Raw genomic sequence first — 24,877 nt, 5'->3', positions numbered from 1 at the left:
GTACGTCAGAGACAACACAATGTCTGCCATCCACTTCTCTTTATTTAATGTTTATGGAAATGAGGCATTTAGAAAGACAAGCATAGCCAGAAATCCCCAAAAATGGAGATACAAAACATATCAACTCTTTTTTTGTGTGTTAAACATGGGCCTTATCTTTGCTCTTGTGGAAGGGCTGCAGCACATGTCTGCTACGTGCTCATCCGTGCACGCGTGAGGATTTGCAGACATGAAGATGCACATTAGCAGATTTTCCCGAACCGTCGTTCCCAGCCAGGAACATGATCTGGTACCTCGTGTGCGTGCGTGTAAAAGCCCTCATTTAGCCGCGGTGTAGGTTGTTGGTTCTGTGAGCCGCCTGTCTGAGCCCGAGTCATTTACATAGGTAATGGTAGGGGTAGTGTTCAAAAAATGTGCGGGGGCGGAAAACATACAATCCTCCACCAGCATACAAAACCAGCCGGAAAAAGGGAGGAAAAAGAGACAGAGAGGGAGATCTAGGTGTCAGGCTCCTGACGCTCTCTGAAATGATGGGTAATTACATTTCAAATTACCGATGGGAATAAGAGCGAACCCGATGACTTTGGCGAACAGGGAAATGCAACAAAAGTGCTGAAATCAGTGGGTAATAAGTAATTTCTTGGATTCCTGTGTTTAGGCAGTGATGATTTGCATAACTGAAAATACCAGTTTAAAGGGCCACTTCACTCAAGAACAAATCATTTCGGGTCAACTTTTGTTCCACATGGGCTGCATCACGTTGTGAGTCGGTGACATCGTCCCCCAGAGACACAACCTGGACATGTGTTATTTAAAACCGCACTCGTTTGATGTCCCGAGCGCCTGCTTGTTTACACGGAGGAGTCCTCCCACTTCTTCCCCTGACCATTTCCAGGTGAAAAATGGGATTCCTGCTCCAGAGAATCCAAATCTGTCTAATAAAAGATAAGAATTGAGATATTTCAGTCGGGGGTGAGTTGACTCCGTTAACGCAGGTATCAGTAGTCTCTCAAGATAACATGATCCTGTTGAATGTATTTTGGTACAAATATTTCTGCTGGGAGTTGAAGGTTTTTTTTTTTTTGTTGCAAAAAAACAACTCATTTTACCAGCATCATAAAAGCTGAGGTGAAAAAAGGGGGATGATGTTGAATGAGCAATGTGTTGGGAAATGGTTGTTTTCAGACCCAGATTTAGGAAAGAGCAGGAGCCAGGAGTTCCAAAAAAGCAAAGATTTATTTAAGCAAAAAAAAAGGCGCTGCTTTGCAGAATGGCAGAAACTCGAAACAAGAATCCAAAACTACTAAACACAAGGGAAAACACAGAGGAAGGAGAACAAGGAGGAAAGAGCACGGACCAGCCGGAGCGAGGGAAAGACAAGACCAGATATACACAAGGGTTAACGAGACACAGGTGCAAACAATCAGGGCCGATGGGAAACAGGAAGGTCAAACCAGAACTGAAACACAAAGACACAGGCTTCAAAATAAAACAGGAAATGTCAAACCCTGACACAATGCTTAAAAAGGGATGGTTCACCTGCAGTCTTTCAGGAGTAAAGGTGTAGGACAGGGGTCGGCAACCCAAAATGTTGAAAGAGCCATATTGGACCAAAACACAAAAAACAATTATGTCTGGAGCCGCAAAAAATGAAAAGTCTTGTATAAGCCTTAGAATGAAGGAAAATGGTGAAAGGTGAAATGTCGAGAAAAAACTCGAAATGTCGAGAAAAAAGTCAAAATTCCGAGAAAAAAGTTGAAATGTCGAGGAAATAGTAAAAATTTCAAGAAAAAAGTCGAAATGTTGAGAAAAAATTCGAAATGTCGAGAAAAAAGTAAAAATTTCGAGAAAAAAGTTGAAATGTCGAGATTAATGTTGAAGTACAATTTCGAGAAAAAAAGTCGAAATGTCGAGATTAAAAAGGAAAGGAAAAGGGAAGAAAAAAAGGAAAAAAGAAAAAGAAAAAAAAAGAAGAAAAAAAAAGGGTCAAACATTTTTGAAAAAGCTCCAGGAGCCACTAGGGCGACGCTAAAGAGCCGCGGGTTGCCGACTCCTGGTGTAGGAGGACCTCACTATTTTGCATTATGGTGAGACCCTCAAAGCAAGGCTAATGACATTTAGACCCAAAAGTGTTATTCCATTTTCCAAATTCCATTTTTGCTAAAATAAGGCCTTTAAATGTCTGCATTTGTCTTAAATCTCAATCAAAGGGTCGTAATTTTAGAGGGAATGTATACAATCATCATTAACAAGTTTATTTCATCGTTTGAGGAGAATCTCCTGCGGAGGGTCTAAATCTTTGTTGCCAGGTTGGGCAAGTTTCAGCCGAATTGGCCTGAAAACATATATTTGGGCTGCTTTTCCTGGTTTTTATACGGAGCCCTGGAGGTGACATGGAAATTATTATTTTTATCTCGTGCGCACTTTTCAGTAAGTCGTGCGCACGACTTTTTATCTCCGCTATAATGTGAGAAGTCTTTGCAAGTCTAACTTTTTTAATACATTTTCACTTTTTCAAGAAACACTATCTGCAGTAAACATTTGGTAGTTCGTCGAAGTAAATTCTCGAGGAACTCTTATCACAGTTGATGTTTTAATATCATAACTATTTTTCGTGTCGGATTAGCCAAATTAGTGCTTCGACCCGGTCATGTGATCATGCTGGACAAATCACGGTGACTCCCATTATCACTGTTTCAGCAGGTCTCTTAGGTTTATAATTCAGATTAATTTTCGTTTACATATAACATTGTTTGTAGTCATTTTAGTGCAATTTAAAGCTTATTTCTACAAATAAAATCAGCACTGTAGGCAGCGATCTTGGACCAGCGGCCACTCTGATTGGTCCAGCACGCTCACGTGACAATGTCGAAGCACTTTGTGTCAACTCCGCCTCTGGAAATAGTTCCACTTTTAAAATGTCGTTTGTGAAGCCAGTTTCCCGAGATCGGACTTCGACCACTAGATAAATGCTTGGCATCAATAGCTGTATATGTTGAAGTGAGCGGATATGTCACTTCTGGGGGTTTCCTTTCGGCCTAATTATTCAATCCCAGTGTTCTGTTCTCACTGACCGCCTTCCTAACTCACGCGAGATAAAAAGTCGTGCGCACGACTTTTTATCTCGTGCGCACGACTTACTGAAAAGTCGTACGCACGAGATAAAAAGTCGTGCGCACGAGATAAAAATAATAATTTCCATGTCACCTCCAGGGCTCCATATTTTTACTATTTAATATTTAATATTTAGTTATTTTTAATTTTTAATTATTAACAAAAAAGTTATTTTATTTGCTTTAATCTACTATTGTAGTCTTTGTTTGGAGCCTGAATGTTTTTGGGCTATTTATTGATGTTGTGAAGCTTGAAATTTATTACGCATTTAATAATTGACGGTTTTACCATAGATAATGTATGATTCGGGCGTTTGGGCTGGAACCTGTCAGCCAGATCTGGCAACCTCGACCTCAACGCTGGATTTCTTAGTGACTTGTCTTTTTGGTCTTAAATTTTGCTTGAAAATGGTATTAAAAAGTCTTAAATTTACCTTGGTCAAACCTGTAGACACCCTGTAATGTAACAAATAGAAACTTGACATTTCTGTTGAGGTTCAGCGCTCAATGGGAGTGTAATTGTGTCCTAGAGCAGGATGCCATCACTCCGGTCCTCTGAAACAACTAACACAATGAGCAGAAACACAGGAACATTTTATTTTTGTTGGATATTTATATCATTTTCACCTCCCCTCCATAAATCCATCAATCTAGTTGTAATAGAACAGTGAGAGACTTTATCCAGCATATTAAACAGGACATATGGTGAAAACCAATTGGACATATTAGTTTTAGCCTTTGATATTTGTCTTATTTTTGCTTTTATCAGCTATAATTAATTCATCTGGGAGCCTGTATTTACGTTTGACGCAAATTGTTTTGTTGTGCATGAGTCAGATATTTGCAGCGCGTTTTTTTTTTTGCTCTTTCATTTATATTTCTTTCGCCGTTTCGCAGCTCCCTGGCTGACTGGTCAGATTGTTGCTATGGAATGTGGTGTGGGACAAAAGGAGCGGAGATCCAGAAACTCAGTGACCTCTTGGAGAGGCCTCCCTCTCTCTCTCTCTCCCTCTCCGTCTCTCCCTCTCCTCTCACTGTATTAGTATCTTATTCCCTCTCCTCTATTCAACACTTTGCCTTTTTTCTTCCTCCTCTGCGTCTCACTCACTCTTTTCACTCTTGTCGGCATCTTTGATGTGTTGCCGGCCCAGGTACTCTCACTCGGCCTTCTTCTTCTTTGTACGCACACAGAACATCTCTATATTCTTCCTCGGGAACGACGCAGGCTGGTGCATGCACAGAATCACACGAGTGCAAGCCTCCAACACACACACACACACACACACACTCTCTCACAAACAGGAATGTGTGGGAATCTCCCCTCCAGCTACCACTGTAACCTGCATCTGAAGCTGGTGAGGGGCCAAGAAGGCAACAGACCCGGGAGACTGAATGCAAATAGAGGAGAAGCTTGTAGGCCGCCCGGCTGAGATCAAAGATCCTCTCCACATAGCTCAACTCTACTAGACATGCATGAACAACACTCGCTTCCACACACACGGCCTTGCACCGCGTGTGTTTTTGTAGGTGTGGGAGCGCTCACACGTGCGGGTCCGTGTGCGCGTGCGAGGCGAGCTGGATTGTGGGGGTGTGAGTGCACTAACGGTCGTTTTAGCAGGAGTTCATACTCAGGAAAAAAATCTTTTTTTTTTTAGCTTCGGGCAGATGAGTCATGCTGAATAAATGATCGCCGACCTTGGAAGAAGCAGTTTCAAACATGAGCGCTCAGGTAAATAAACCAGACTCGCCCAAACTTTTTGTCTTCTTTGCTGTGATGTATGCTTGTAATTACACCTTAAAGCTGTAAATGTTTTCAGGGGTTTACGGCGTTTCATCATCGTGTGTTTATGGACCGGGTCGCTGGTGTCGGTGGCAGACCGCGATGTTTATGTCTCCAGCGGCGCTGATACTCCGAGGATGAAATTGCTGCATCGCTCGCTTGTATATATATTGATTGAAAGGTTGTGTTAAGTTGTTGTGAATTGTCAGATTGGACATTTCTTTATTACTTAATATCCACGTTGCATTTTCTAAAACAGAGCATGTCATATGGACATTTGGTGGTGAAATGTGCTCCTGTACAGCTCTCACTGTGATTATCTGTTAGCCCAGCATCCCATCAGCATCACTCTCTGACTCTCCAAACTCCAACGCACACAAAACTAACTAAAATAGCTGTTTGGTGCAAAAGTGACACACAGTGAATAGATCTAATGTTTGAGATTAGCTCCTCTGAGGCTGTTGGTTTAGCAAATTATGAGAAAATAATATTTTTTGTAAGCTCGAGAACATTCATTTGAATGCCTCAGATGATGATAAACAACACTTCTCCCTTTTTTCATGTCCACCTAAGTCAGATAATATGTCCTTCAGTTAGCTGATCAGATGTGAGGGGTTCTGTGACATCACAGACCCAGATGAGAGCATCATTTCTTTGGTTTTTCCATCTTTTTTCACCTAATTGTACATCATGCTGTTTCTGCTTTTGAGAGGAGTAGCACAAAGATCCATCCATCCATCCATCCATCCATCCATCCACTTTCTATCCCTGTTTTTTATCCTTCGTAAGATGATGGGGGTCTGCTGGAGCCTATCCCAGCTCATTACAGGGATTCACCCTGGACAGGTCGCCAGTCCATCGCAGGGCCACATATACACACTCACACCTACGGGCAATTTAGAATCATCAATTAACCTACAACGCATGTTTCTGGACTGTGGGAGGAAGCCGGAGTACCCGGAGGGAATCCACGCAAGCATGCGGAGAACATGCAAACTGCCCGAGCACAAAGATGAAACACTGATTTCAAAGCCGGTAGTTCATTAAAACCTCAGAAAACATGCCTCCTTTAAAGGGGACATATTATGGCATTTAATGTATATTTTAAACAGGCCTTGAATGTCTTAAAAACAATCTAAAGCTTGTTTTTTCTACATAAATCAGAAATTCAGCCTGTGGGCCATGTCTCTAGTTTTACCGCTTCTCACCTCATTTTCTGTGCTTCATTTTAGGGGAGGGGAGGCTATGATAATGAGGCTCTGTGCTGATTGGCTCCCTGAATGACGTGTAGGAGGGGAGGAGAATAAACCTCACTCCGGCCAGAGCAGCCGGCTGCGTCGTACACAAAGGCCCAATCCCAATTCTCCTTCACTCGCCCTTCTTTTCTCCACTCGCACTTCTTTTCTTCCCTAAGCCCTAAAAAAGAAGGGGGAGATTTTAGGGCACTTGAGATCTAGGGCACTTGGCCCAGGTGCCTGTCCCAATTCTCCCCCTACCCCTCGTTTTCATCCCTTCCCTGATCATGAAGCTGAGAGCCAAAAGCTGTTTTAATTTCAGCTGTAGCGCTGTTAATATGGCACTTTATTAAGTTTTAATATTTTTTCAGGTATAATGGTAACCTTAAGATCCCCAACCGGGGCTCAGTTTATCCAAATAACGCCTGTTAAGAAATTTGACCCGATGTTTTCGGAGATGAGAAGAGCCGCCGGCCCCGGGGAGCAGCCTCAGCTCACAGCCCGAGAAGAGACGTGATCGCTGGGTCAGGCTGCTCCGTCAGCCCCGGGAGAGACACTCTCTCCCGGGACGCAGCTCTGTTGAGAATCACGCCGGCTGAAATAAATCATTTAGGAATATGTTGGTTTAATAGATTAAATCTAACAGTTGTAGCTACGCCTGTTAAGAAATTTGCTCCAAAATGTAGAGATTTCTGTCTGCCGGGTCCGGAGCTTGGGTCCGCGTTAAATCGACGCAGAGCCTACGGCGTAGGTTGCGTAACCTCCGCCGTAGGATCTGCGTTGGTGTAACGCGGAACCATAAATCCCTTTATTCTGGCGTGATCTTCCGCAACTTTATCTGAAAGTGTGTAAATTACCCAGATAACAGCTGGATTACTTTGTGGTTTCTGAAGACTATTATATCAGAAACATCCAAAACAAATCTGACGAGTCACAGGATTATTTCTCTCTATTTCTCTGAGACCAGTCTGCCTGTTTGCCTTCGGTCGGCGAGTCAAATCGACGCAGAGCCTCTTTTTTTCATACCCCCTCGCTCGCCAAGTCAGCATCTGAAATCCCTCGATTTGAAGGGGCTATTCTCAGCCCCTAGCCCTCGTTATGCCCCCTCCCCCTAGGTGAAAAGAGGAATTGGGACACCACTACCTTCACGGGAACGCGCAAAAGTTAGGGTTAGGGAAGAAAAGGAGGGCGAGGGGGAGTATTGGGACGCACCCAAACTGTGTCCCTGTGCGAGAAGCTTCTGCGACAAAATAAACTCCATTGCTTTATTTTTTTGTATTGGACTATCCTAACTGGCCGCGAGTTTAACGGTTTCAGTGTGGACAGAGAGCGTCTGATGTCACGCAGCTCAACGCGATAGTCGGACGCTCTCATGCAGTTACACGGATCTTAAAGGTATTGTGACATGAAAAACACATTTTTTCTTGATTTTTTGTGTTTTGTTGGGTGTCTTGACATCAATTACACCCAAAAAACAACAAACTTTTAACATTCAGTGTATTGTGTGCTTTCTGGGATTTTCCGCATAACTATGCAAAAACGGCGCATCTGGTTTGGTGGCGGGCCGTTACGTATAGACCCGCTAAATCACCGCCCCCTCCACCCAGCTCCCTGCCTCCTCTCCTCTCCAGCGCACCATAAAGGCTGATTTATGGTTCCGCGTTACACCGACGCAGATCCTACGGCGTAGGGTTACGCGGCGACGCGCACCGTACGCTGAACCCTACGGCGTAGGCTCTGCGTCGATTTAACGCGGAACCATAAATCAGGCTTAACACGGAGCTGTTTAGAGCCTCTTTTGTTCTAATCACCGGAGGAAAACTGCTAAGAAGACCCGCGGCCACTGACTGGACTTAAGATAAGGGGACACTGCTGCTTGCATGCCTTTATTTTTATGATTGTTTGCTGTGGTTCGCCCTGCTGCTTTTCCATGCTTCGCCTGTCGCTCCCGGCTTAACTCTCCGACGCCGCTGTGAGCGTATGGCTGGGTTGGAGGAGGTTTGGAGGAGGAGCGGAGCAATGATTGACAGGAAAGGGGGAAAAGGAAGCGTTTTTCACGGCGCAAAAAAACACTGTAATAAAAAGCCAGGAATGGAGTACTAGAGTGAAGTTTTTCTTGTTACACTCTTTTAGACACATTTGAGGGATGTTGGCCAAGACTTTTAATAGTGTTAAAAGCATGTTAAAAATGATGTCACAATACCTTTAAAGTCTGATTTATGGTTCTGCGTTAAATCGACGCGTACCCTACGCCGTAGGTGTAACACAGAACCGTATATCAGCCTTTAGTTACCTGAAGGGGGAACGGGTCACCTCGTCTTCACACTAATTCACACAGGAAGATTTAATTTTTAATTCTAAACAGGTACACCACAGTTACTCAGATTCCTCATCATTTCATATGTCACAAGAAATCACAACACTGAATTTTCACAAATGGCAACTTTATTGTTAAAAACATAAGTTGTATATAAATAACATTTATGCACTATTGTTTGCTCAAGGAAGGACCGTGCATTTCTTCTGAAGGTGTCGTTGAACAGCTCCAGGATCATTGCTTGGAAGATCTGAAATCATAAACAGAAGAAAAATGTATTACGGTACTAATAGAGCCACCGGCGCCCAGAGCTCCGGGCCCGGGGCTCTTCACCGGTCCGGTCCGGTGTGTGGCCTCTGGTGCTCCGGAGCTCCGGAGCTAAGCTAAATACTTGTAGACAAATATAAATAACATAAAAAAATAACGTCACTTACTGCTGACTCGTGTGCAGTTGCCCTGTCCTTACTGTGGGAACTGATCCATTTATGAGGGTAAGTGTCGATGCAAAACCTCATCTTAACTGTCCCCTCGCTGTGGAAACAGCCACCGCTGCTGAACAATGGCTGAAGCTCCAGCCGGTGGAGTTGGTTGTGGGCGTGGTGGTTTCAGCAGCGGAGGAGACCGAGGGCGTGGTTTGCATTTTGGTGACGTAAAGAAAATGCACAAATCTAAACGGCTCGTAGAAACCACATGACACTGGAAGATTCAGCAAGGCGGGGTGTACAGACCCTGCAGAAATTCATGGGATTTCATCTTCCCTCTGCTGGCAGGGTGAGGGGAGACCACTTTATGTATGTTAAAACAAGAAAAAACGTGTTTTTCATAATAGGTCCCCTTTAATGTCTGTTTCTGCAGGGACAAGTGTGGGCAGAAGACAGATATGCAGACCCTTCTGTCCATCTCCCGCCCTTTCTGTCGCAAACAGAGCAATACCACTGGGAACCACGGGGGCAGTGTTGAGCAGTGTAGCCACCATGCAATCAGAAACTGGAACAAACCAGTGAAGAAGAACAGGAATTCACCGTCCACATGCCGCAATGTATTTAATGGTGGAACAGACCATCGCTGTCTACTGCGCCGCCGCTTTCTGTCTCATAAGAGCACGCATTAGCACCAGCTCCTCCACCGTCGCCATGTTTGAAACTGCTTCCTCTTTTTCCTTTTCTTCTTCTTCTGGTGTTTATGGGTGGCTGTGAGCAACTTTGGAGTGATGCCTTTCCGCTACCAACCTGTGTGTGAAAGTGAAAGTAAATGGGCCTTTTGGGTGTGTTTTTAAAAAAGATTACCGTATTATTATTTTTGTATTTCTGCTGTGCCCGCCCATCGCTGCAGCAAACAAGCAAAAATAATATATATATTTTTTTTAATTGTCCTTAGAAATAAGTTTTTGTCTGAATTCTACATTTGTAAATACTTTTTCCGATATCTTGCTGACCAATTATACTCAACCTGAACATCTCTCTCTGGCAGCTTAAAACATTTAAATAACAAAACCTCCAGTTTGTCTGATATCCAGTTAATAAGGCTGCAGAAGACAACAGCGCTCCGGCGGTCCGCCCACCAGCCTGGTCCCGGCAGAAAAATATCCCACATAGTTCCTGGAAGACCGTTGGATGTAAAAATTCAGAATTTGTCCGACGGTAGAAGAAAGAACAAGAATATATAACCTGCAGTTTTTGTTGCTACAATCACACCTGACTGCTGGGAGAGAAACAATATCAGATTAAAACTTCACTTCATCTCCTGAAAATAGACTTTTCTACGGCAACAAGACCAATGTTGGTGAAGGTGCCAGTCAGTTTGATTCATTGCACCTTTGGCCAAGACATCAGCAGGATCTCTGGTTTAGGGAAATAGGAATATATATTTAAAAAAAGAAAATACCTTACTGCAATAGTACTTGACTTTTTTTCTTTTTAACAAGAAAATCCAAAGGATGTCTTTTCTGTTTTACCATAAAAAAACAGTGACAATGAAATTGATCCAACAGTGAAAAGATTAATTTCTTTGGAAAAAATATATAAAAAATGTGTGTTTTCATCGGGGATGTGGCTCTAAACACAGTATTTTCCTTGGCACAGTGAAGTTGTTACTAGTACTAGTTTTAATTGTGATATTTTGTGCCATGAGGCTGTGAAAATGTGACTTTTGTAAGAAATTGTTACGCTTGACTCAACACTCCAACAACCTAAAGAATAAATAGTCCCCCTGAAATTTGCTGTCATTTAAACTTTAGAACAAGGAGAGTAATTCCAGGTTGATTCATCCGACTGCCTCCAACTATGTATCTGTCAGCTGTTTGTACAGAAACGCTCTTCCAAGAATTAATTTTGTTCTCAGTTTCATAAAACACACACGTATTTGTGTGGGTAACAACATGCTCGGCTGCATCACTTCCCCACACTTTTAACAATCCAGTAAATGTTTTATTATTTTATTTTGACAACCTTTCTGCACATTATATCAAATACAACCTCATTAATTTAACGAAGGCCGGATGCATCTGTCATAATTAGTTGCGACTTCTGCAATGAAACCTTTCAGGTTTCCATTTAATGAACAAAAACATGAGAAGTTGATTTATATTTCAGCTTCTGTGCTTTGTGAGAGAAATGTGGAAATATATACGTGAAATATTCTTCTTCTGTGCCACGTTTGATTGGCTCCAATAAGATGAACGTTTATAATTGTATTCAAGACTATGAGTCGTTATAACTCCATGACGGAATGTGGTTGACAGATTTTCGTCTTTGATCTTTTGGTAGTTGAATACTTGCATCTTTTAAGGACTGAGGGAACATTAACTCTGTGTGAAACTGTTACAAAGCTCGTGTACAAAGAGTGCATGGATTTCATCGTGAATCCTTGGGCAGAAAATCATGCCAACGCAAAAAAAATCCGATGTTCAAAACTGAGCCTACGCAATCGACGACTCTCCTCCCTGTCTCCTCCCTCACATAGATCAATTTAAGGATGATGATGAAGAGAAGTATCCATTAAAAACCGCTCACCCAAACAAGAAATCTGCAAAGACAAGCTAAAAAAATTTCACAGGTTGAGTCCAGGCAAAATAATTGATCTGTCAGCGTCCTCCGATTTAAGCTGTAAAAGAAGACAGAGTTGTGGTTGTGTTGACCGTGTTGCATTATGGGTGTTGTTGTTCCTTGCTTTGTGTTGGGTCCATGAGGATTTATGGGTTTATTGTGTTTATACGGGTTTGTGGATGTTTATGTTCAGCCTCAGTGCATCATTACTCTCTTATCATGTTGGTAGTCTAAGAATCAACACCAGAACTTAAGCTGGAGGGATGAAAAACAGCTCCTCGTTCCGGTTTGCTGACAAGTTTATTGTAAAACTTTGGAATTGGACTGAAGTACGTCTGTTCTGAGACTTACAACCTGCAGATGACGTGTCCACGAATCACGATCCCCTCTCTCAGTAAAACGATGTGAATAGCATGAACTCATATTTTATCCTTGAAGCAGCACAACGTGATTATTGAGGTGCAAACGTGAGAAATTAACAAAAAACCCACTGCAAATCAGGGTGTTGCAGACCTTCCCCCATCACCAGGAGGAGAGACTGGTATCGGTCCCGGCCTCCATCATCAGAGAAACACTTTCTGGAGTCCTGCGGCACCTGCAGCCGGCTCGATATATAAGTGTGGCAGGGTGGAGAGGTTGATTGTGGCACACCTGTGCCCAATCAACCTCTCCACCCTGCCTGGCTTCATAAAGAGCGGCTGCACACCAGCAAGAGGTCTCTGCTGGGAGGAAGCTGCTGATTCTGGCACATGTGTCTTGGGTGCAAATAAAGATTTCCTCATGAAACCCTGTGTCCTCTGTCCTGTCGGGTGACCCCCGTAGCACTAGCCTTGCTACACTGGCACCCAACGTGGGGGCCCGACAGGATGGAGGAGGAATGCGGGGACTGGACCCTGGAGGCGCTGGCACAGGTGCTGGTGGACCTGGCAGCCCTGTTGCACAGCCATGGGGAGCATTACATCGCAGCGCTGGTGGCGCAGCAGCCGGCAGGCCGTGAGGCAGAGGCTGCAGGCCGCCAAGCGATGGCTCCTGAGGCGACGGGACCCGCAGCGCAACCTATCCCAGCACCACGCCGGAGGTTTGTCACGGCAGTCCTGGAGGCGGCAGTCCTGGAGGCGGCAGTCCCGGCGGCGGAGGCGTCGGTCCCGGCGGCGGAGGCATCGGTCCCGGCGGTGGAACCGGCGGTCCCGGAGGCGTTGGTCCCGGAGGCGGAGGCGTCGCCTTCTGCGTTGGAGGTGCCGGCCCCGGAGGCGGTCCTGGGCGCACCTTGGCCAGCGCCGCGGATGCCGTCTGCCGGATGGTGCCGGATGGTCCCCAGCCTGAGTCGGGGGATGGGGGTGTGTGACAGGGTGGAGGAGCAGCCACTCAGCTGATTGGGCACACCTGTGCCCAATCAACCTCTCCACCCTGCCTGGCTTCATAAAGAGCGGCTGCACACCAGCAAGAGGTCTCTGCTGGGAGGAAGCTGCTGAGTCTGGCACGTGTGTCTTGGGTGCAAATAAAGATTTCCTCACGAAACCCTGTGTCCTCTGTCCTGTCAGGGTGATCCCCCCTCTAGCACTAGCCTTGCTACAATAAGACAGTAGCCTAAACATTCAATAACAACTTTATTCATATAATGCTGAGTCACATCAGTTTATACCAATCTTTCAGGGACATGTTAGTTTTATTTTAATAACATAACTTTAGAGAACCGGTTCTTCGCTGCAAATTGTGTTTTAATGTTTGTCTGTTCAGACATAGTTATTTTAAGGATCTGGTTTTTGTCTGAGTAGTCGTGCCATACGGTCGTCATGGCGACTGAGAGATGTCCATGTTGGTCCGAACCGGAGCAGCTGGTCCAGTTCAGGGCAGCGATCCAGAGGATCCAAGGATCCTCTTGGTGACCTAAACCAGCTGATGGTCCAGTCTTCACCCTGGACCAGCAGGTCAGTCTGGTCCCTGAAGACTCGCTCCTGATCCTGATCAGCAGGTTCCTCTAACGGAACCAAGGCTCCCGTTGTGATTGACAGGTTCCACCGTTGAGCTCCCACCTTCATATGTTCATGTGGTTGATTGTGAGATTGTTGCAGTTCCACTCGGTTGTAACTTATTTGGTGATGGGGCGACTGTCGTGTCCCTTCACATGTGGTCGTGACCAGGGCTTAATTTGTGCCGGATCCTGCCGGAACAAGATCCGGTACCTATTTGATTGGATCCTGCACCTCCTTTTATCCATAATCTCTCCGTGTTTTATTTCTCATTGAAGTTACTCATAGATCGCCTGTATTTCGGATGCATTTAATCAGAAAAAAGAGAAGAGGCCCCTTTTCTTTCTCTGTGCTCTCTCCCCGATCTCCTGCACTGTGCGTCCCGTGACCGTCTCCATCACCAAGCGGCTTTCCCAAATCCAACTCAGCCTGGATCATTTCTCGTGTCCTCTGCTTTTTCCCCACATCCAAGTAATGATCTGACATGCTGACATGTTTGCAGCATTTAACCCCGCGCCCCTCACTCCAGCTGTTCGCTGTTTGATTGCGTCATCACACAGCGTTATTAATTGTTTGGTTTTTTCCCCACTTATTCCACCGAACACCAAAAGTGTTTTTTTGCTATTTTCATCAACGCTTTGTTGTGTGTAGTGAGTGTATACGTGTGTGTAGTTCAGCCTACAGGTGCTGCGCGCTCCATATAGTTAGAGAACGCGTACGCATGTGCGTTCTCTGGCCAGTCATACCGATTCACTCTGAGAAATTTCTCTTGTAAAATGAGTCTCCTAAACCTTCAGCTAACAGCCCTTTCCTCCAGTACAGAACATACCGAACCAATCATGGCTTTCTGCATCTGTTGGTACTGATCCCTCCAAATCAATATCCAATCCATAGGAACCAGATTATTCTCAGTAAATATCATCATCTTTAATTTTTCAGGCAATACAAGCATATAAGCCCCCCCACACACACATATGTCCCCTTTAATGTTACTGTCTCAAAGCATCAAAGTCAGTCTACATGGAACAGGATTACAAGTATTCCCATTTTAACTGGGAATTGTTAACCAGTTTTCTTTGGCTACAGTAAACTTCAGCAGACAAACATGTGCACGGAGATACGTGGACGGAAACTCTGCTTTTAATTGGATGTAAGTGCCTCCAATGAAAAACGTGTTCAAGTGCGCAAATTTGAGTTAATTGAAAAGCGGGAAACAATTTAGATTTTGCAGCGATGATAGGCTGTGAGGACAGAAGCACTTAGCGCACTGCGTGTACTATTTTGAAAACACTCCACACGAACACAAATAATTAATGATGAAAAACAACTTTAATGCAGAGCGTGTAAAGAGTTTACCTCCGAACTACATGGATGTGAGGTTCTTTCAGACGAGCTCATGACTCCTCATTAATGCACTGAGGATGTGAAGGGTTTTAAAAGTGGACAGACATGCAGCACTCTGTAAAGCAGGTTTATCTACGCATCTGTAGCCCACCTTGATCCTGAATCTGCAAACTGACCATAAGAAAGTATGTTAAAGTGCAGGTTTGGAGGTGGGTTAAGTCATTAAATCACATAGTTTCCAGCATTGGAATCCTTGCTGTGTTGTTCAAACATTCAAGCATTCGCAAAGAGCTGCACAATTTGAATTTGCAGGAACAATGTTTGATGTACACGCACATTTGGGCTCACCTTCCACCAAAGAGAAATATCACGTTGTGTTTTATGTGCGCCAATCACTCCAATTTGAATAAATAGCCAGACTTTGTGCCATTATCATTACCTCCCACTGGTTTTTTTCTCTCTTTTTTTTTGGGGGGGGGGGGTTAAAAACTCATGCAAAATATCAATTTTATGTATATTGAGGCGTTTGTGTGTGCGTGTGTCGTGTAAGAGAGCAGCGAGGATGAACACATGGGCCGCGTGGGCGTCCGCTGGCAAAGAAAAGCCACATTCGTTCCTCCACAACAAAAGCAAGAAATGCAACATTTCAGATCTGCCAGTTTAGATCCTGCGAGGTAAAACGGGAAAATATCTTCGAGTCGGACTGATTTCTGATGGATTATCTTGTGAAGGGTGGTAAAAAAAAAAGAAAGAAGAAGAAACTTTGGTTTAACAAAAGAGCCAAAATGAAGTCTGCGGCTTCAAAATACTTCGTCCTTGAGCAGAAAGGATAAATCCTCGGCTAATTCTCTTTTATTGAAGCTCCTGTTTGTCAAGAAAGACATTGGATTGAACTTTCATATGCTCGTTTCCCTTGATATTGTGGACAAACAGGAATTCAAACTGTCTTTACTCAGACACACACACACACACACACACACACACAAATCCTTGCTATCGAGTGCAAAGTGAATCATCATCGCAGACAATATCATTGTCAAACATTCTGGCCTTGATGGATAGACGTCGACAGACTCACAGAGCCATGGCAACAGTCAAGTGTGAATCTCGCTGATGAGAGGAGAGCCTTTGTGCTGCACAGAAATCGCTCGGTTAATTCCTGCACGGAGCTCGCTGCCATTTGAAAAGATGTGATTGAAGTGTAGAGACAGAAATTAAATTAAAAAAAAATATATAGATCCATTGCAGGATTGAGGATTAAAGCAGAGATTTGCATCCGCTGCCAACCTAAACTAAACACAATGATATCAAAGCAAATACAATATTGTGTTTCTGCTGTTCTAATTTGCCCTTCAGCATCATAGCAGGGATTATAATGTTAAACTTTCATATCCTGCCAACACCTCTGTTGTCTTCCCAGACACAGAGGAGAGATACCCCCCTCGATGTACATGTGCTTCGAAATCTCATATATTTAGAATCCTGATGGTTTTACTGCTTTACAGATGATAATTAGAAAGATTGTCTGCTTTTTGGCGTTGTTTTTTTTTGTCTTGCTTGTGGAAAGCAGAAATGTAATATAACTGCAAACCTCGGTCTCTCTCCCCGGGCAGCTCCCTTATTGCCAATGAAAGAAACTTTCTCTTTTTTTTTTTCTTCTTAAACTGTGACTCGCCCAACACATTTACAGGGAAATATGTCAAAAGAATATGGGGTGGAGGGGTGGGGGGCAAATACACGCTGAAATACACACTCACTTATGACAAGAGTCCACAAAAGCTGAGCGTGGGCAGAAGTGGAGAAAAGGAGGAAGAGGAGGCAGGTGATGAGGAAGAAAAGCTTTCACATTGGGTTTGATGCCGCGGCCCATTACCTAACGATCAGGGAGCATCCGCAGTAGCGGGTGAATGAGCAGTTGGCTTTGTTATGGAGATGAGAGGAGATGAATCATAAGAAAGTTTGGGAAAAAAGGTCTGAAATTCAAGTGAATGTGATGAAGTACTTGAGAAGGTCTGGGATCTGGGATGGAAGTACCGGCCTCTACTCAGGACCGATCAGTTTACCCACACCTCTCTGCCACGGCTGGATTCAATTACATCGGAGCTCAAAATGATCAATTAAGTGGTGAAGTCCGGGAGTTTCAATGAGCGACAGGAGCTGGCCAACCAGGACAATAAACTCGACAATTTCGTCCGTTATTGCTGCGCCTCTCCGGGTTTCTTTGGGGAACTTCTCTCGTTTCTGCAAAGCAAACGTCAGAGTTTGCTGCTGCGGTTGTTTTGTCTTCTACTTTGATTTAATAAAGTCTTGGTTTCCTTTCACCTGATGGCTCCGTGCAATGGTCAGCTGTATTCAACAACAATAATGGCACCTTCGGAAACTGCAGCCTCATCTAGTGAGCATGCCAAGGTAAAAGCTAACCCAATCTAGCCGCTCAATTAAAACCATTCCCAACAATTGTTTTGCAGAATCTTTGAATACTGGTGAATACTTTCGCTATATAATGCCACTGTCACTCAAGCCTGGATTGATCATTTGTCCAATGACCTGACAGACTCATTTGGGAGCTACAAACCAAACACATCATTGGACATAATTGGACTCATCGTTGGTGAAGCGTTATGCCACTGCGGTGTCATCGGCGGACTTCACTATATGGCAGCTTGAATGTTTTCCAAGTATCAGAGTGAACGGGACGGGGGCTCAGCCAACAGCCCTGGGGGGTGCCAGTGTTGGCGGTGATGGGACAAGAAGTGATGTGGATCCTCAGAGTTTGGAACCTGTCTCTTAGGAAGTTTAGGACCCAGCTCCCCAGCGAAGGGCTTAGCAGCAGAGTAGAAGGTTTTCCTACCAGCTTCTGCAGGATGATGGTGTTGGAGGTGAAGAAGTCTAGGAAGAGCACATGGATGTAGGCGTTCCTGTTCTCCAGATGGCTGAGGGTTGTGAGGACAACTGATGAGATGGCATTGTCGGTGAAAGGTTTTTTCCTGTAGGCATACTGGTCGGGATCCAAAGTGGCGTCAATGGAGCCTTTAAATAGCCTCTCAAAGCACTTAATGAATATCGGAGAGAGGGATACGTCCCGATACTCATTCAGGCATGTCACTTTGGAGGACTTGGGGACCGGGACGATGGTGGTGGCCTTAAGGCAAGCAGAAATGGATGCTTCCAGGAGTGAGATGTAAAAATGTCCATTAGTACCTCAGAAGGTTGATGTGCACAGTCCTTGACCTTTGTTAACATACAACCTCCGCCCGGGTCTTCCCCAAACGCTGGTCACGGTCCGCTTGGAACAGTTGTAGTCCATCAAGTTAAGAGGCTCAGTCCGGCATCGTGTTATTTAGCCACGTTTCCATCAGACATAGGACAGCACAGTTCCCCACCTCGTCCTAGACTCCCAGCCTCAGGTGGAGTAGGTCCATCTTTTCTCCAACATTGGCCAGTGAGAGTGACAGCATTGGTGGTCTGCTAGCCCTTACCCGAGTTAGCCAGCCTGCCCGCGTAGCCTGCTTCGCCACAGCGACACCAAAGTCTGCAGAGAGTAGATTTAAGTTATGGTGGGAGCAGGGCCGCCGCAAGGGGTGTGCGAACCGTGCGACCGCACGGGGCCTCGCGCTATGGGCCGTTTTTTTTTTTTTTTTTTTTTCGTTTTTGTTTTTCGTTTTTTCCCTTATAAATATCAACAGACACGTTCCATTACAGACCTAAATGTGTACTAGTCTGTGCATATCAATAAATATATGTGAAATGATGCATGTGTCTGTTGTTCAATACAACTGATCAGACCAAGCGCAGACACAAGCTGCTCTGATCCAGACGGTGGAGTTGGAACAAACTGTCACACAATGTCGAGAGAACGAGACAGATTCAGGAAATTTCCATCAGGGGATGAAAAAAGAAAAAAACTAAAGAAAATGGAAGAGTTTAATGCCTCTCTGAAAGGCACGTTTGATAAATTTGTTACAAAAATCACCGATCCGACCGGGTCTCAAGCAGCCGTGGGGCCCCTCGTCGAGGCAAGAGATGATGATGAGGCAGGGGAAGGTATCCAGTATTTTGCTAATTGGAGAGTTAAAATTGCACATATAGACACTCAATCCGACCCGAAAAACCCCAAAATTTTGCTCGCACTCGCTACGCTCACGCGCGAGGCCCCCCCCCCCGCCATTTCGCACAGGGCCTCGCAAATCTCCCAGGCGGCTCTGGGTGGGAGCATCAGGTCCAAAGTTTGTTTAATGTCCAGGCTTGACTGTATCGTTAGTTAGTGAATAATGTAGAATTAGCACTAACTAAATCTCCAGAGACACTAAGGCTTCGTCACTAAACCTCCAACTTATAATATAATAAATAGAGCTGAATTGAATTGAAAACCGTTTTTTGAACCGTTTTCTGCTCTAATGTTGGACATTTTAACCTGGTCTAACCTGGTTTAAAGTGGAGCTTTTGTAGCCAGCCTCCAGTGGCCAGTTGAGGAACTGCAACTTTTGTTACTTCCCCCAGTAGTTAGATGTTTGGTGCTGGGTGGATTGACGTTGCTGATGTTGCAGCTCTTGCCTGATCAAACAATAGCCTTTGTTATTGCTCACAGTTACACAGGTTTTTTTTTTTTTTTTTTTTTTAATTTTGCCTCCATGGTCGATGTATTCAAAAAGAAATGACCACTTGTAGCCCGTTAACAAACCAAGGATTTATAGCTCTCAATCAAAGTAAGAGAGAAGAGCCAAAGAAAAAAATCTATTGCGGCAGAAATTGTTTTTTTGATTTTAGTTTTGCTTTGTTTATTTCAAAATGGTTTTCTGATGTTCATCACAGTTAGTTTGGCTTTCTCTCTGCCTTGCATCTCACCTGGTTTCAGTTAACCGTGTGTGACTCACCTGCTCTGGGTAGTCATTACCTTCCTGAGTATATCAACAACCATGTCTCCTTTGTTCCTTCTTCAGATCCTCGTCTTCTTTACTGTCTTGTTTTTCTGCCCCTTAACCCAGCGTGCTTGCAGCGTTTACTTTTAACTAACTTTCTCAACCTTGTTTAAAAGAAAAGAGAAAGAAAAGACTCATAATTTCCCAAAATAGAAGAATATCATATCAACTGGAAGTGGACTGATAATTATACACACTATAGTTGTTTAATATTTTAACTGATATGAATATGCCTAAACCTACTCAACTTATGATGGACAGTGCAACAAAATATTACATTTCACCTGTTCGTCTGAGTCAAATTTGCTGATTGAAAAATAAAACTATATAGCTCTTCAAACCAGGTACAGTATTACTGACTGATTCTGCTTTACTGTGATGAAAAAGGTCCACTGGATTGGACCTTGCCGGCCCAGCTGTCTTTGATACACACACCGTTAGCTTGGTTCATTTAGATTTGGAGCATTTCCAAGACATAAAAAACACTGCACAAACTAATGTCTAAGAAAGCCAAGAAAATTAGTCTTACTTTTTTGTCAAATGGCTCGACTATTTTGCTAGTTTTAAGAATTCTAGTCAATTAATATTTCTTACCCCACTGGAAAAATATTATTGCTTAATATAAGACAATTTGACTGGATTTAGGAATCTTAAACTCATTTGTAAAGGGGCAAACACGTGATGTAGAGTGGCTTCAACGATCAAAGTCCAACGGATTGCAGTAAAAACTCCAAGTCAGGGTGTCATTAATAATCCTGCTGTCTCTTCCAGGAGTCACAAAGCTCTATTGCAGTTGGTTCGGTACATTATGTACCAGGGGAACTGGCTGTAAAATACCAGACACATTTCACTGACAAGTTCTCAGTATTTATATACTGCTAAATACAAACACAGACCATATCATTGCACTTTATTTCCTTTGAACAAGCCCTTACGAAGAGGAGAAAAGGATGCATTGATATATTTTTTGTGGACTTTTTTTCTTCCCACAGTGCATTTTTTCTGTATCTTCATTCAATCCTCATGTGAAGTTGGTGTTTATTGTGTTATTTTATGATGCTGGCTGTTTCCCATCTGCACCGGTCTTAAGGCACAATTCACTAAATCAGCTGCAGCAGTTTTTTCTTCCTCTTATAGTTCATCTCACTTCAACAGCGTCCATTTAATCCACTTCGCACTAGTCACGACTCACCTTTTATGTGTTCAGGGTTTTGTAACAGGTCATCGTGCTATTGATCTACTCTTCGTGTGAGAAAATGAAATAAAAAGTTGAAATAATGAAAAAGGAAAAAAAAATGCAGAGGGGAAACGGACAGGAATAGAAGGATGAGAGAAAAGAGCAAATGGTAGGCAAACCTGCGAGGAGATCGGCTCTGCTATGAATAAACATGAACAGCTCAACCCACGCCGATCCCTCCTCTCTCCCTCTCCTTAGTACACAGGAACACATCAGGGCATGCCGTCTATTCTCTCACAGAAAACAAACAAACTTTGCAAATTCAAGCCCATCTTCCCCTTCAGGACACAGAAAACGTCTGCATTTTCAAAAATGTTCACTATCTCCTCTTATTTTAAAGCCGAAGCCTATCAAAGAAGAACGCCTGGAGTATTAATGTTTTGTTTTCCCGGCTTTATCTGACTTAGAGGTCGCTGCATGTTGCTTTTTCCTTTTTGTCGGTTCTCAAGGCCGGCGGAAAGAAGTTTGACACATTCAGTCCTTTTTTTTTTTTTTTTTTTCCTTTTTCATGAAATCAGGATCTGCTCTCAACAAGCGCAGCTGTTGCCATAGCAACGGCTGGAGAGAGAGATCGTAGGCGGGTGGCGATGCCCAGCAGCGTTGGGTCTAGAGGGCTCTCATTGGCCTCTCCAGTTTCCCACAATCCTTTTCTACGCCTGCTGCCACGAGGACCCCGCACTCACCTCTGATTTCCTGAGTGTGACCCGATGAGGGTTTTTGGTGAAGAGGCCGACGGAGGAGGTGGAAGTGTGTGTGAAGGGTGGAAAGGAAGGAACAGGTCAGAAAACAAGGAGAAAATGTGTCGACGACATGAGGACAACAAAAATGTCCTCCCAGGGTGAATCCTCCATGTTTGGTTGGTCTGGCCGCGTCGGAATCGGCGCTTTTCAATTAAAACTCTTATCAAGAATAGCGGCCCTTGTGGAAATAAAGATGCGTAGATATGAGCCCTCAAAGATCTGAGTCTGGGTGTGTGACGACCTGTGGGGGTTGTTGAGAACGCTATCTCGATGACGGCCCGAGTGGGTCATTCACCGGTGAGCTCCATCTGCACTCTTAGCATATGACAGATCTCCACCATCGGTTGCCTGAGCGATAGGAAGAGTTACATCACTTCCTCATGTCAGACTTCAGACATAAGTTCAGACTTTTGAATAGAAGCTTCAGGAAAAGAGAAGAAAAGAAAAGGGAACACTGGAAAAAATATGCTTGGTACATTATTGATTTCACAAAGAAGTACACCTTTATAACCTCTATAAAAGCAGAAGGTTTGTTATTTGGCTTTTCTGCAGTATTCAAGTGTCTGTGAACACAATGGCAATTAGGGAAAGACATCAGCAATGATCTTAGAGGGGTGACTGGTGCAGACGTTTTTCTTAACAACTTCCATGATTCTGCAGTCGGAAAGGTTATTTAAAGGTGGAATATCGATCTTCTCAGGAGTGAATGTCCCAGAAAGTTTGGTGCAATATGTAGATAAGTTGCAAAAAAACCGAGATAATCTAAGGCCCCGTTTACACGGGGCAAAAACGGAGGCGTTTTCATGCGTTTTGGCCGTTCGTTTACACGAAAACGGAGGTCAAAGCCCCCAAAAACAATCATTTCTGAAAACTCAAAGTGGAGATTTTCAAAAACTCAGTTTTCACGTTTGCGTCTAAACAGAGAAAACGGAGGAAAACGGAGATTTACGTCACATTATGCGACAGAAACGTCACCAGCAGCGTCATGAGTGCGACCTGTGTTTACAATTTGTTTGGCCACCGTCAATATTTTCTTTTATTTTACCTGTTTTAAATTCTCTCAGACTCTCGTTCCGTCTTGGAAGTAAAGCCTGATTTATGGTCCCGCGTTACATCGACGCAGAGCCTACGCCGTACGGTGCGCGTCGCCGCGTACCTTACGCCGTAGGCTCTGCGTCGATGTAACGCGGGACCATAAATCAGCCTTAACTGGAAGTTACACGAATACACATGTCATTTGTTGATGTTTTTTCCAGGATTCTGATTGGCTGGCATGACGTTAACAGCGTTTTCATGCGGGTCCGTGTAAACGAGGATATTTTTGAAAACGGAGAGGGGAAAATATCCGGCTACGTGTAAACGTGGCCTAAGAGTCACAGTTCTATACTCCTCAAAGTATGACTTCTTTGGAAGGGTTGTTAGGGCAAAGCTTCGTCTCGTGGGGCAGAAACGTTTGATCTGAAGAAACTCCTGGACTTCTCATCATGCCAACTGTCAGGCACGGCGGTGGAGGGATGATGATGTGGGCTAGTACAACAGTCACATGACCTGGGAACTCTGAGTCATCCACGAACCCCTCTGTGCATGAAAATGTCGTAGAGTTGAATGTGAGGCCGCATGACAGCTTGGCACTGATCCCTGAAATTCTGTTCACCTGATTTTAAGATCTGATAAGAAATAAATTGATAGATTTAAAAGGAAATATATATTCTGGCCCCCCAAGAAGGTAGGAACTCTGGAGGCTCAGCTGTTACTTCAGTAATTTATGATTGCTATGTGTGCGGCATCGAGAGTTTCTGCTGACTTGAGACTACATCTCATTACCACGAAGCACTAAAGGAATAAAAATGGCGCCCGGTTTTCATCATCTGCGGCTTTGCGTCCACCTTATGTGTTTTCCTTTGCTTCAGCAGAGGCTGGACGTCTGCTCCCCCCAAAGCAACGCAGCTCTAGGTGGATATTTTCCCTTTGGTACGAATCCACCGTGCCACGGGCACACATGCGGAGAAACACATGCTTTGGCTTATTGTCCCGTGTTTCCTGCTTATTGTTTCTGGAGTGAGGATCCCAGGAAGGACATGCCAAGCTGTGATTCTTCCAATATCGTCAGTGGAGTGAATTCCTAGGTGAGCCCGGTGATGCTCGTGCCGTTAGCAAGAGGTGATCTCGAGCACTTCAAACCGGCGAGGCTGGAAATCTATTTAAGACGTTTCCTTGAATGCATTTTTCAGTGTGGCTCGCTGGCTTTCCCACGGCGGGATGGCCGGCCGGTGTCCGGTTTCAGGTAGCTCTGGCTGTTCCCAGAACGTGAGCGGGGCAGGAGCGGTGGGAGCCACACCGGGACACTTTAGGATCAGTTAAATTCCCGGCATTCCTTGCATAGTCCCTTTGAGGGGAAAGCAAATAAAGAGGGGTTTATCACCCCCCCTCCCCACCCTCCCTCCCTCTCTCACACCTCCACACAGGCTGCGGAGAGGAAACATACAGCTTTATCAGGGCTTATCACAAGATAACAGCAGTACCATGCAGGGCCGGGGTCGGTTCCCTCTAATTCGCTTACAGTAGTCAAGGCGGAGGATTTTCCTTAAGATGTTTCACACATAAACAATGAACAACTTAAAGTTGCAGTCATTTGATCAGACATGTAGCTGATATGTTAAGACTGCCAGTGTGGAATCGCCTCCTCCGTGAGATTTATTACGAGATTAGGCAGATTTACGGTGGTTTACTGATTCATTCCCAGGACGAGCACACTCCAACTTTAAAGCGATCCTTGGACAGAATGCACGCCTTAATTCAATTAGTTATAGCTGCGAGCTGGCAGAGGCTCCGCGGGCAACACAATGCGGCTCACCAGGAGTTCATTCTTGTCCCGTAGAGCCGAGTGACCGGGGAAACTCAGCTCATGTGTGGGCCCGAGGGCTGGGGAGGAAAGCAAACCACACACAGACATACTTCTTTTTTTGCTTGATCTCTAATTCCCGCACTTTATTTTCCTTATTGAAATGTTACTTGCAAGAATAAATGAATCTTATGAACGTGCATCCATCCATGAGTTTTGTTATAGAGTAAGGAGGCTAATTACAAGTCATTTGCTCACATATATAGTCTATGTTTCGGTCCAGCAGGCAGTGCTGGTCAATCAGGGTCCCAGCTGGCGCCACCTACTGGTGAGCAG

The sequence above is a fragment of the Cololabis saira genome, chromosome 24, assembly GCF_033807715.1.
Source record: "Cololabis saira isolate AMF1-May2022 chromosome 24, fColSai1.1, whole genome shotgun sequence".
Taxonomy (NCBI): Eukaryota; Metazoa; Chordata; class Actinopteri; order Beloniformes; family Belonidae; genus Cololabis; species Cololabis saira.
This window is presented reverse-complemented; position numbering follows the sequence as displayed.